Raw genomic sequence first — 11864 nt, 5'->3', positions numbered from 1 at the left:
TAAATGAGGCAGGAAGCATCAAAAGAAGATGGAAGGAATACACAGAGTCATTATATCAAAAAGAACTAGTTGATATTCAACCATTTCAAGAGGTGGCATATGATCAGGAACCGATGGTACTGAAGGAACAAGTCCAAGCTGCTCTGAAGGCACTGGTGAAAAACAAGGCTCCAGGAATTGATGGAATATCAATGGAGATGTTTCAACAAACAGATGTAGTGCTGGAGGTACTCACTCGTCTATGCCAAGAAATATGGAAGACCGCTTCCTGGCAACTGATTGGAAGAGAACCGTATTTATGCCTATTCCCAAGAGAGGTGATCCAACCGAATGTGGAAATTATAGAACAATATCATTAATATTACATGCAGCAAAATTCTGCTGAAGATCATTGAAAAACGGCTGCAGCAGTATATCGACAAGGAACTGCCAGAAATTCAGTCCGGTTTCAGAAGAGGACGTGGAACCAGAGATATCATTGCTGATGTCAGATGGATCCTGGCTGCAAGCAGAGAATACCAGAAGGATGTTTACCTGTGTTTTATTGACTATGCAAAGGCATTTGACTGTGTGGATCATAACAACCTATGGATAACACTGCAAAGAATGGGAATTCCAGAACACTTAATTGTACTCATGAGGAACCTTTACATGCATCAAGAGGCCATTGTTCAGACAGAACAAGGGGATACTGATTGTTTTAAAGTCAGGAAAGGTGTGCGTCAGGGTTGTATTCTTTCACCATACCTATTTAATCTGTATGCTGAACAAATAATCCAAGAAGCTGGACTATATAAAGAAGAACAGGGCATCAAGATAGGAGGAAGACTCATTAACAACCTGCGTTATGCAGGTGACACAATCTTGCTTGCTGAAAGTGAAGAGGACTTGACGCACTTACTAATGAAGATCAAAGACCACAGCCTTCAGTATGGATTACAACTCAACATGAAGGAAACAAAAATCCTCACAACTGGACCAATGAGCAACATCATGATAAACTGAGAAAAGATTGAAGTTGTCAAGGATTTCATTTTACTTGGATCCAGAATCAACAGCCATGGAAGCAGCAGTCAAGAAATCAAAAGACGCATTGCATTGGGTAAATCTGCTGCAAAGGACCTCTTCACAGTGTTGAAGAGCAAAGATGTCACCCTGAAGACTAAGGTGCACCTAACCCAAGCCATGGTATTTTCAATTGCATCATATGCATGTGAAAGCTGGACAGTGAATAAGGAAGACCGAAGAAGAGTTGATGCCTTTGAATTGTGGTGTTGGCGAAGAATATTGAATACACCGTGGACTGCCAAAAGAATGAACAAATCTGTCTTAGAAGAAGTACAGCCAGAATGCTCCTTAGAAACAAGGATGGTGAGACCGCGTCTTACATACTTTGGACATGTTGTCAGGAGGGATCAGTCCCTGGAGAAGGACATCATGCTTAGCAGAGTACAGGGTCAGCGGAAAAGAAGAAGACCCTCAACGAGGTGGATTGACACAGTGGCTGCAACAACGAGCTCAAGCATAGCAACGATTGTAAGGATGGCGCAGGACTGGGCAGTGTTTCGTTCTGTTGTGCATAGGGTCCCTATGAGTCGGAACCGACTCGACAGCACCTAACAATGACAACAGCAACATATTCACACAACGGAAAACTATGCATCGATAAAGAACAGTGATGAATCTGTGAAACATTTCATAACATGGAGGAATCTGGAAGGCATTATGCCGAGTGCAATTAGTCAGTTGCAAAAGGACAAATATTGTATAAGACCACTATTATAATAATTGGAGAAATAGTTTAAACAGAGAAGAAAATATTCTTTGAGGGGGGGAGGGAGGGAGAGAGAGAGGGGGTACTCACTAATTAGATAGTAGATAAGAACTACTTTAGGTGAAGGGAAAGAGAACACACAATACAGGGGAGGTCAGCACAACTGGACTAAACCAAAAGCAAAGAAGTTGCCTGAATAAACTGAGTGCTTCGAAGGCTAGCTTAGCAGGGGTGGGGGTTTGGGGGCCATGGTTTCAGGGGACATCTAAGTCAATTGGCATAATGAAATCTATTAAGAAAACATTCTGTATCCCACTTTGGCGAGTGGCATCTGGGGTCTAAAACGTTAGCAAGCGGCCATCTGAGATGCATCAATGGGTCTCAACCCACCTGGATCAAAGGAGAATGAAGAACACCAAGGACACAAGGTAATTATGAGCCCAAGAGACAGAAAGGGCCACATAAGCCAGAGACTACAACAGCCTGAGACCAGAAGAACTAGACGGTGCCCGGCTACAATCGATGACTGCCCTGACAGGGAATGCAACAGTCAACCTCTGAGGCAGGAGGGCAGTGGGATGCAGACCCCAAATTCTCGTAAAAGGACCAGACTTAATGGTCTGACCAAGACTAAAAAGGCCCCAGCAGTCATGGCCCCCAGACCTTCTGTTGGCCCAGGACAGGAACCATTCTCAAAGCCAACTCTTCAGCCAGGGATTGGACTGGATAATGTGATGGAGAGGGATCTTGGTGTTGAGTGAGCTTCTTGAGTCAGGTGGACACTTGAGACTATGTTGGCGTCTCCTCCCTGGAGATGAGAAGGTAAAGGGGGTTAGAAGCTGGTGAAATGGACACGAAAAGAGAGTGGAAGGAGGGAGAGGGCTGTCTCATTAGGGGGAGAGCGATTGGGAGTACGTAGCAAGGTGTATATAAGTTTTTGTGTGAGAGACTGACTTGATTTGTAAACGTTCATTTAAAGTACAATTAAAAAAATAATGAGAATTAATAAAGGAAAAAGCAAAAAAAAAAAAAAAAGAAAGATTCTAGTGGGCTTGCAGCTATTGCAGTACTCTAGGAATGAATGAGCAAACAAGGGTCTATAGTATCTAGGACTGACACTGGGATACAAGAAGGCAAAGAAAATGAAAGACATTAGGAGAGAAATTCCATTAGATTTAGTATTTCCTGGCCTATAGAGGATAAAGAAGAAGGAAAAGTTGAAGCAAGGAAGATAGCTTATAGCTTTCTAGGACCTAGATGGATGGTAGGGTAGCTGTGGGGTATATTAACTGAGAAATGGGAAAATAGAAAGGAAAGAATGACTTGCAAAGAGGTGGGCAATCGATGGAGGTGACCAGCACTCAGGTGAAAATGTCACATCATCAGCATGAAGAGAACAGTTGAAACCATAGGAGCAGCCTTAATGTATTAGAATGAGTGGCATTCTTAAAACTTTGTGGACACATTTATGCTAACTGACAGACTGTTGTTACAATAGTTTAACTGATTTCTGTTATTTATTAAGTACATTATTAACTTCAGAGGCATTGAGATGTAAGATATGACGGATAAGTGTGTCCTGCTTTACTAGTTTATGGCACAGGAAACTTCTAATACCCAAAATAATACAGCTGAGCACTTCCCCATTCTCCTTAGCACAAGAATGTTTTTCTTCCCTCCTCTTTACTCCAGGGACCTGTTCTTAGTAGGCTTCACCAAGAGAAAATAAAAACATCTCCGTAGACTACCAGAGAGCGCATTCTCTGCCCCAGTGCATCACTCCAGAAAAAGGGTAGTTCGGCAGTCCCAGGCAGGCCACAAAAGTGAGGAAAGCCCACTCCCAGAAGCCCACCTGAGACTAAGCCCCTTAGTTGTATGTGCACTTACATGTGAAAGTGAAAAGGGCCTTGGTGTTTTTGCATTAGTAATTTTGTATTCTTTTATTCTTAAAGAGGAAACCCAAAATTTTATACATGCAGATTGAATAAAACTTGGATTGGCCCTTGCCCTCACCACCACTGCTGTTCTGGAAGTGGTTTCTCAGCACTGGGGAAGGAAGAAGCAGCTTCTTGCCTCTCTGTCTAGTATATGGTTGTGCCACACCATGGTAGACCTTGACTCCTCAGTTACAACTCTTTAGTGATAGCAAACTAAAAAAACTAAACCCACTGCCGCCAAGTCAATTTGTACTCATGGCAACTCCTTGTGTTACAGAGCAAAACTGAACTCCATGGGTTTTTCTGGGCTGTAATCTTTACAGAAGATCGACAGGCCTTTCTTCCATGGTACTGATGGGTGGATTCAAATCGCCAAACTTTTGGTTAGTGGTCGAGAGAAAACCATTTGCACCACCCAGGGAATCCTTTAGTGACAAGAGTGAAGTTTAATTGCAGACAAATACAGCAAGTATGCTCTGGACTAATTCAAGATGGCTAGATCCTTACATATAAGCTATGATCTGATACAGTGGTTCCCACATCAACCTATGGTCTGGAGTGGCAGGCACCAGTTACAGCCTTCTCCCTTCCAGAAGGTTTTCTCTGAGGATTCTGAGGTTCTTACTGCCAATTGCCCTTAGACTAGAGCACTGCAGTAATCAGTCACATTGTAGTGACATTGAAACTCAACGTATCAGGGTCTCCTTCCTATTCCTCCCAGAGCCTAACTGGCCTCTGTGCAAACTTGACCAACTTCTTTTTCCTCAGCAACCTTTAAGCTTAACAGTTTTGAAGGGCACGCAGCCAGACAACATGTACCTTCAGAGCTAAAGTTCCATGGTTTACAAGCTAAGTGAGGGGAAATTATCTCTTTACACTTTCGGATCAGAAAAAAATTGATGCCATTTATCTTACATCAATATAATTAAAATGGGTCATTTAAATGTTTTCTTCTCAGAACAAAGAAAATCAGTTTCAATAATATATCTTCCTAAATACACATAAATATGGTTTAGAACTTTGAAATAGCCCTGTCTCATTCTTGAAGCCCTGGTGGCACAGTGGTTAAGAGCTACAGCTGCTAACCAAAAGGTTGCAGTTGAAATCCACCAGCCGCTCCTTGGAAACCCACTAGGGCAGTTCTATTCTGACCCATAGAGTTGCTATGAATCGGCATTGACTCCATGGCAAAAGGCTTAGTTTTGTTTTATCTCATTCTCATTTTGGAAGAAGTACGGCGAGAATGCTCTCTAGAAGTGAGGATGGCGAGACTTTGACTCACGTACTTTGGATATGTTATCAGGAGGGACCAGTGTCTGAAGGACATCATGCTTGGTAAAGTATAGTGTCAGCAGAAGAGAGAAAGACCCTCAATGGTATGGATTGACACAGTGGCTGCAACCATGGGCTCGAGCATAGAGACAATTTTGATGATGGTGTAGGAGCAGGCAGTGTTTCACTGTGTTGTACATAGGGTCCCTCTAAGTTGGAACTGACTTGATGGCACCTAACAACAACAATCTCATTCTCTTTCTGTCTCTCACACATACATACACACACACACACCTCCACTCACAAGTTGCATAGTTAATCTGAAAAATCAAAATGACAACATACGAATAAATAAATTTAACCTGAAACTTTACCTGATACAAACTAGGGCTACTCACCAGCCAGGGCAAGCCTATACAATTCTGGGACTTCTAAGATTACCTTGAACTCCCAAAATATTGCCTTGATTTGATTAAACCCACGTGGAAATCTTTGGTTGTGAGTATGCTGGACACAGCCCTTTTGTTGCTGCTGTGGACCTACCTGAACCTAAACTAGAACCTACGCTGAAAGCGGCAGCCTTGATTTAAACCTTAGGTGGAGTATAAGTAATTACGGAGGCATATTCAGGATTCGCCTGACTTTCAGAAGGATAAATGTCTCACATATTAACTTGCCTTCTTATTCAATTAACTCAAATGGTATAATAGTTCTGTTTCATTGAAATATGATTTTTTACGCTTTTGATTTTTCTGGAAAAAATCCAAAACCTTACCATATTTGACTTTGTAAAAAATTTATCCAGAGGTAATTTTATCTTCTCTTTGTCAATCTTTTAATAACCAGACTGGAGCTGATTTTATGTACTATGTTTAAAATCCGGGGATAAGTAAACTCTTAAAAAAGGTATTGAAAAGACAAATAGCAAAAATATCTAAGAAATTTTTAAAATAAATACCTAGGAGGAGTTCTGGGAAGATAGCATCGTGATCAGGTCTAAGATCCCACACAAGCACCAAGAAAAGCAATTAGAAATCTGTAATCTCAGTTCTGTAAGAAATCAGAGAATTGCAACAATTAATCGCAAACTGAAACAAGAAAGACCAGGCCTAGGAGGTAGGAAGCTGCTGGAAAACTCATGTTAAGGAAGAAATTTAAAAGCAAATTCATGGATCTAGAAGGCTAAATGATCTCAGAGGACTGATGGGGAGTTAAGAACTTGTGAAATAATACCTTAGTATTTTAAAAATTTTTCTTAACCAACCATAGATGTTTTAATGCAGCCATTACATCCAAAAGTTCAATAATATCTACTTCTGGATGACGGGATTATGGGTAATTTTTTAGATTTCCTTTTTCTTTCTGGTATATTCTGATTTTTTAAAATTAAGAATACATAAAACTAGTGTAATAAAAAAAGTATTTTTAAAAGTAAGGTTCAAAATTGTATGAATAATGTGCCCTCAACTTGTCAGAAAATGCACAGAAAAAAAAAGGGACAAACTATACTGGGATGTTAACAGTGAGTGCTTTGGCAAGATTGTGGGCAACTTTTTTTTTCCAGACTATTCATATTTTCTATTTTGTGCCTGTATTTCTATTATAAGGCATGAATACAATAAAACAAATTTCCATATTAGTTAGGCTCAGCTGTTTCTGAACCTAGTGCTAATGAAGCTAAATTTTGAGAGTTGACATCTGTATCAGGTCGTATTCCCCAAAGAAATACTCTGATTTGTAGACACTGACTAAATCTCCTCCTTAAGCAACTACCGGGAATGTGTATGTCCATGATCCCAGTGGAAACTTTGTGAGACAATAAAGAAGATTTAGTACGAATTTCACATTGCATTAAAAAACAACTCAAATGTATGATTCACTCATTGTGAGTCATCTTTCTACACTCAGGACAACATATTATCACTTCAATGACTAATTTTTAGGATTAAAGAATTAGTGATACCTCAAGAAAGCATCTAATAATATCCCACACCTGGCTTCCGAATTTATTTACAAATTATGACAAAGGTATATTGTAATACATTTGTGGAGATATAAAGAAGGTCAAGAATAATAACTTCAAGATATTACAAGAAACTTGTTTGAACTTTTTATAATAGACTGTAGCAGTTTTGCATTTTACAAAAAAAGGACAATTAAAGTTACACTAACACGCTGATGAGGTCTGGATGTACCAGTTAAACTAGTTCTGAAGATCTTTCCTATAGGTCCTTGGGAGGTCAATTCAGTGTCTCATAAACCTTCTTATTTACAATTATTTTCCAAGTGGGCAAGATAAATGAATAAACTATTAAGGACCTCTCTTGCCCTTGGATAAGTTCATTCATCTGTATCCAAGATAATAAATTGGAGGTGATATCTTAGGCTTAGACACTAATAGAATTACATTTAGGATCTGCAGGGAAAGCACCCTTCACCTTGGATATACTATAAATTTATACTGCCTAGGAAATGGAAGTCTCCCCAGTGATCCTTACCCTCCAAACTGCACCTTTTCAACATCTGCTCATTACAGAAAAGAATGAGAAATTTCAAATGCACAGGGAGGAAGAACAGCATCACTCAGGATTATTCATTCTTCAGCACCTTTCATCCCCAGAATTTAAGGTGCTTTTAAGTTTTATAATTATGATTACTTTGACAAATATGTTTCCTCATTTTTAAATACAAGTTATTCATGATATGAATATATACATATAAAATTGAGGCACTCAACAATGTAGAATTATAGAGATGAAGCTTTTGTTGTTGGTTTTATATTTTTGAGTTAATATTTTTAATGTTAATTCACTTAGCAATAAATTCTTGAGATCTGTAAATGTCAGTACATACTCCATTTTTTATAAATGTCTCAGGGTTTTTCTTCATATGGTTGTACCATTGTTTATTTACGGTTCGTCACTGATGGACACTTATGACATTGTACGGATTGCATGTGGAATTACTGGATCGGGAGTACATAGATTAAAAAAAAAAAACAAGAAAGAAACAAACTGCCAAATTTCCTTCAAATAAATTTTGTGCTAATTGATATGTCCACCAATAACAAGACTAAGGTGCGCCTGACCCAAGCCATGGTGTTTTCAATCGCCTCCTATGCATATGAAAGCTGGGCGATGAATAAAAAAGACCTAAGAAGAATTGATGCCTTTGAATTGCGATGTTGGAGAATAATATTGAATATACCACGGGCTTCCAAAAGAACAAAAACATGTCTTGGAAGAAGTACCACCAGAATGCTCTTCAGAAGCAAGGATGATGAGACTACGTCTCACATACTTCAGAAAAGTTGTCAGGAGGGATCAGTCCCTGGAGAAGGACATCATGCTTGGTAAAGCAGAGGCTCAGCAAAGGAGAGGAAGACCCTCAATGAGATGGACTGACACGGTGGCTGCAACAATGGGCTCAATTAATCATGGCAACGATCATAAGGATGGCGCAAGACCGCGCAGTGTTTCGTTCTGTTGTACACAGGGTCACTAAGAGTCGGAACTAACTTAGTGGCACCTAATAACAACAATAATAAATGAAAGGTCTTCTCAGCCCACCCCCTCACCAATACTAAATATTATTCAGCTTTTGTTTTTCTTTGTATTTATCACTCTAATTAGTCAAAAATAATATCTTGTCATTTTAATATATACATTCTTGACTACTCGTGAAGTTAACCATTTTAAATATATTGCCCATTTATATATCTTTTTTCTATGAATTATGTTTATATCATCTTTTTTAACTGGCTTAAAAGAATGCTATATAGTATGAACATTATCCCTTGTCTATTATATTTTCCTTGTTTTGAAATTTATTTATGTGGTCTATTTTAGCATATCATTATTGTTTTTAGATGCTACTGAGTCAGCTGTGACTCACAGTGACCCTATGTATAAGGGAACAAAACGTTGCTCAGTCCTGCGCCATCTTCGTAATCGTTGCTATGCTGCAGCCACCGTGTCAATTCATCTCATTGAGAGTCTCCTTCATTCCTGCTGACCCTCTACTTTACCAAGCATGATGTCCTCTCCAGAGATTGGTCTCTCCTGATGACACGTCCAAAATAAGCAAGGAGTCTCATCATCCTTGCTTCTAAGGAGCATTCTGGCTGTACTTCCTCCAAGACAGGTTTGTTCATTCTTCTGGCAGTCCATGGTATATACAATATTCTTTGCCAACAGCACAATTTGAACATGTTAATTCTTCAGTCTCCCTTGTTCATTGTCTAGTTTTTGCATGCATATGAGGTAACTGAAAATACCACTGCTTGGATCAGACACGCCTTAGTCCTCAAAGTGACATTCTTGCTTTTTAATACTTTAAAGAAGCCTTTTGCTGCAGATTTGCCCAAAGCAATACGTCATTTGATTTCTTGACTGCTGCTTCCATGAGCATTGAATGTTGATCCAAGAAGAATGAAATCACTGACTTCAATTTCTTCATCATTTACCATGATGGTGTTTATTGGTCCAGCTGTAAGGATTTTCGTATTTTCAGATGTAATCCATACTCTATGCTGAAGTCTTTTACCTTCATCAGTAAGTGCAAAGATCATAATTTTATTTAGTCATTTCTGTTTATCTTTTTTAAAAATAGTTTCTAGGTTTTGTGCTTCTCTGCCCTAAAATTATAAACATTTCTAATTTTTTATGAATCTCTTTATAATATGTTCTATATTTAAACCGTGGTAGTCTGTACAATATGTATGCTTATATCTGGCCATCTTACTAAACTAATATTAGTCCTAATGGTTTTTCAATAGATTATCTTTTCATTTTTTAAGTGGATAGTCATATCACCTGCAAAAAATACCAAAATTCTTTCTTATTTTCCAGTATTTATTTATACTTCTTACTCCTTTTATTTTTCTCATTACACTGTCTAGGACCTCCAGAAAAAAAAAAAAAAAATGTTGAATACAACAGTTATAACGTCATCCAAGTCTTGTTTCTAACTTCAGTAGGAATGAATCTAATGTTTCACCGTTAAATATGATGTATATTGTAGTTTTTAATATGCATACTTATGAAGTTGAAGAATTGTCTTTCTATCCCTAGTTTAGCTTAGTTTATTCTGTTGTTGCTGCTGCTGCTGCTGCTGTTTCAAATCAGGAATGGATGTCGAACGGTACTTGAGGTTTTTCCTCTGAAACGCCTGAGTGGATAGATTTTTAAATTGCAGGCCATCCTTGAATCACTGAGTGAAGTCCTACTTAGCCACGATATGTCTTTCTTTTAACACACATCATAATTTTATTTGCTATTTAGGATTTTTATATTTATGTTCATAACTGAGACTGGCTTTTAGTTTTTTTCTTTTTGCTACTATACTTGTCCAGTCAGGGTACGAGGAATATGCTATCCACATAGAATACGGTGGCAAACTTGTCATTTTCTACGCTCCAGAATAGTTCATAAATCACAGGAATTATCTGAACCTTATAGTGTTTCTAGAAGACACCCATAAAATTGTATGAAACTTAAAAAAATTATATCTTTGCCTTTTTAATTTCTTCTATGGTGGCTTATTTATTCAGGTTTTTTAAAAACTCTTCTTTAATGAACTTTGGTAATACTCATTTTCCTGGAAAATTAGACCTAATTTACTGAGCTTTTTCTAGAAAATCAGTATTTTCTCAAATTATTGACATAAAGGCAAACATAGCAGCATATTTTAAGTGTCCATTGTTCTATAATTTGATTCTTTTTTCATTCCTAATGTTATTGATTTGTATTTTCTCTCCCTTTTTATTTATCAGCCTTGAACTACTTTTGTAATTTTTTTTCAAGATCTTCTCAAAAAACAAATTTTTGTTTTAGTGATGAAATTACTAGAGTAACTTTTTATGCTTCAGTGATCTCAGTTTATATCATTTACTAATTCCTTCTATACTTTTTCTTTGATTTGTTTTTGTTTATTTGATCTTTTTCTAATCGGAGGGTTAATTTTAAAAAAATTCATTGTTGTCTGATAAAGATATCTGCAGCCCTAACTTTTCCTCTGAGAACTATTTTGAATTCATCCTATAGAGACTGATATATAGTTTCCTCATTCTTATTTCATAATCATCTATAATTTGTTTTATTTCCTTTTAACATCAACAGATTTTTAGAGACGATTCTTTAAAATATCCAAGTTGGTTTTTTTACATGTATCTTTTCAGTGTAAAGTTTAATTTTATTGCATTTTTTTCTTTAATAATTTATTGTGTTTTAAAGTTTACATAGCAAATTAGGTTCTCATTTAACAATTTCTATACATACTGTTCTGTGACACTGTTTACATTTTCCACATCGTGTCAGCATTCTCATTATTTCTGTTCTGGCTGTTTACTGCGTGTTTTTAGAGATCACATTTTGCTGGTACATTTTTGTCCGTTTCAGTATTTGTTCTGGTGAGTCTCTTACAAACAGCATGTCTCAGGATTTTTTTTCCCAACATAAACATTAAGGAATTTAATCCATACATATTTATTATTATTAATATGTTTGAGTTTATTCCTATAATTTTGTTTTGTTTTCAATTTAATATTCTTTCCTCTGTTTTCTTTTTGGTTGTTGTTGTTTGTTGCTTTTTTAGTGCAGAGGTTGGCAAGCATTTTCTGTAAAGAGCCAGAGAGTAAGTACTTTTGTCAACCATACAGTCTCTATTGCAACTTCTTAACTCTGCTGTTGTAGTGCAAAAGCAGCCAGAGACAATACGTAAATGAAAGAACATGGCCGTGTTCCAGTAGAACTTTATTTTAAAAATCAGGCAGCAGAACAGATTTGGTTTACAGGCTGTATTTCCTACTCTTACTCTACTGTTGGAAACCCTGGTGGCATAGTGGTTAAGTGCTACGGCTGCTAACCAAAGGGTCAGCAGTT

At 37.5% G+C, this 11864-nt stretch overlaps 1 long non-coding RNA gene across 2 annotated transcripts in view; it reads right to left on the bottom strand.

The window, feature by feature from the left end:
- Positions 1-5935: 5935 nt before the first annotated feature.
- Positions 5936-11864, bottom strand: part of LOC126082972 (uncharacterized) — an 86717-nt gene continuing 80788 nt past the window's right edge. For both annotated transcript variants that reach the window (XR_007518688.1, XR_007518689.1), the window contains one exon: positions 5936-6033. This is a non-coding gene — a long non-coding RNA (uncharacterized LOC126082972). The remainder of the gene's footprint in view (positions 6034-11864) is intronic.

This window comes from Elephas maximus, chromosome 1 (genome assembly GCF_024166365.1).
Source record: "Elephas maximus indicus isolate mEleMax1 chromosome 1, mEleMax1 primary haplotype, whole genome shotgun sequence".
In the NCBI taxonomy this organism is placed as follows: Eukaryota; Metazoa; Chordata; class Mammalia; order Proboscidea; family Elephantidae; genus Elephas; species Elephas maximus.
Note: the sequence above shows the minus strand (reverse complement) of the source record. Positions and strands in the feature narration are given on the sequence as shown.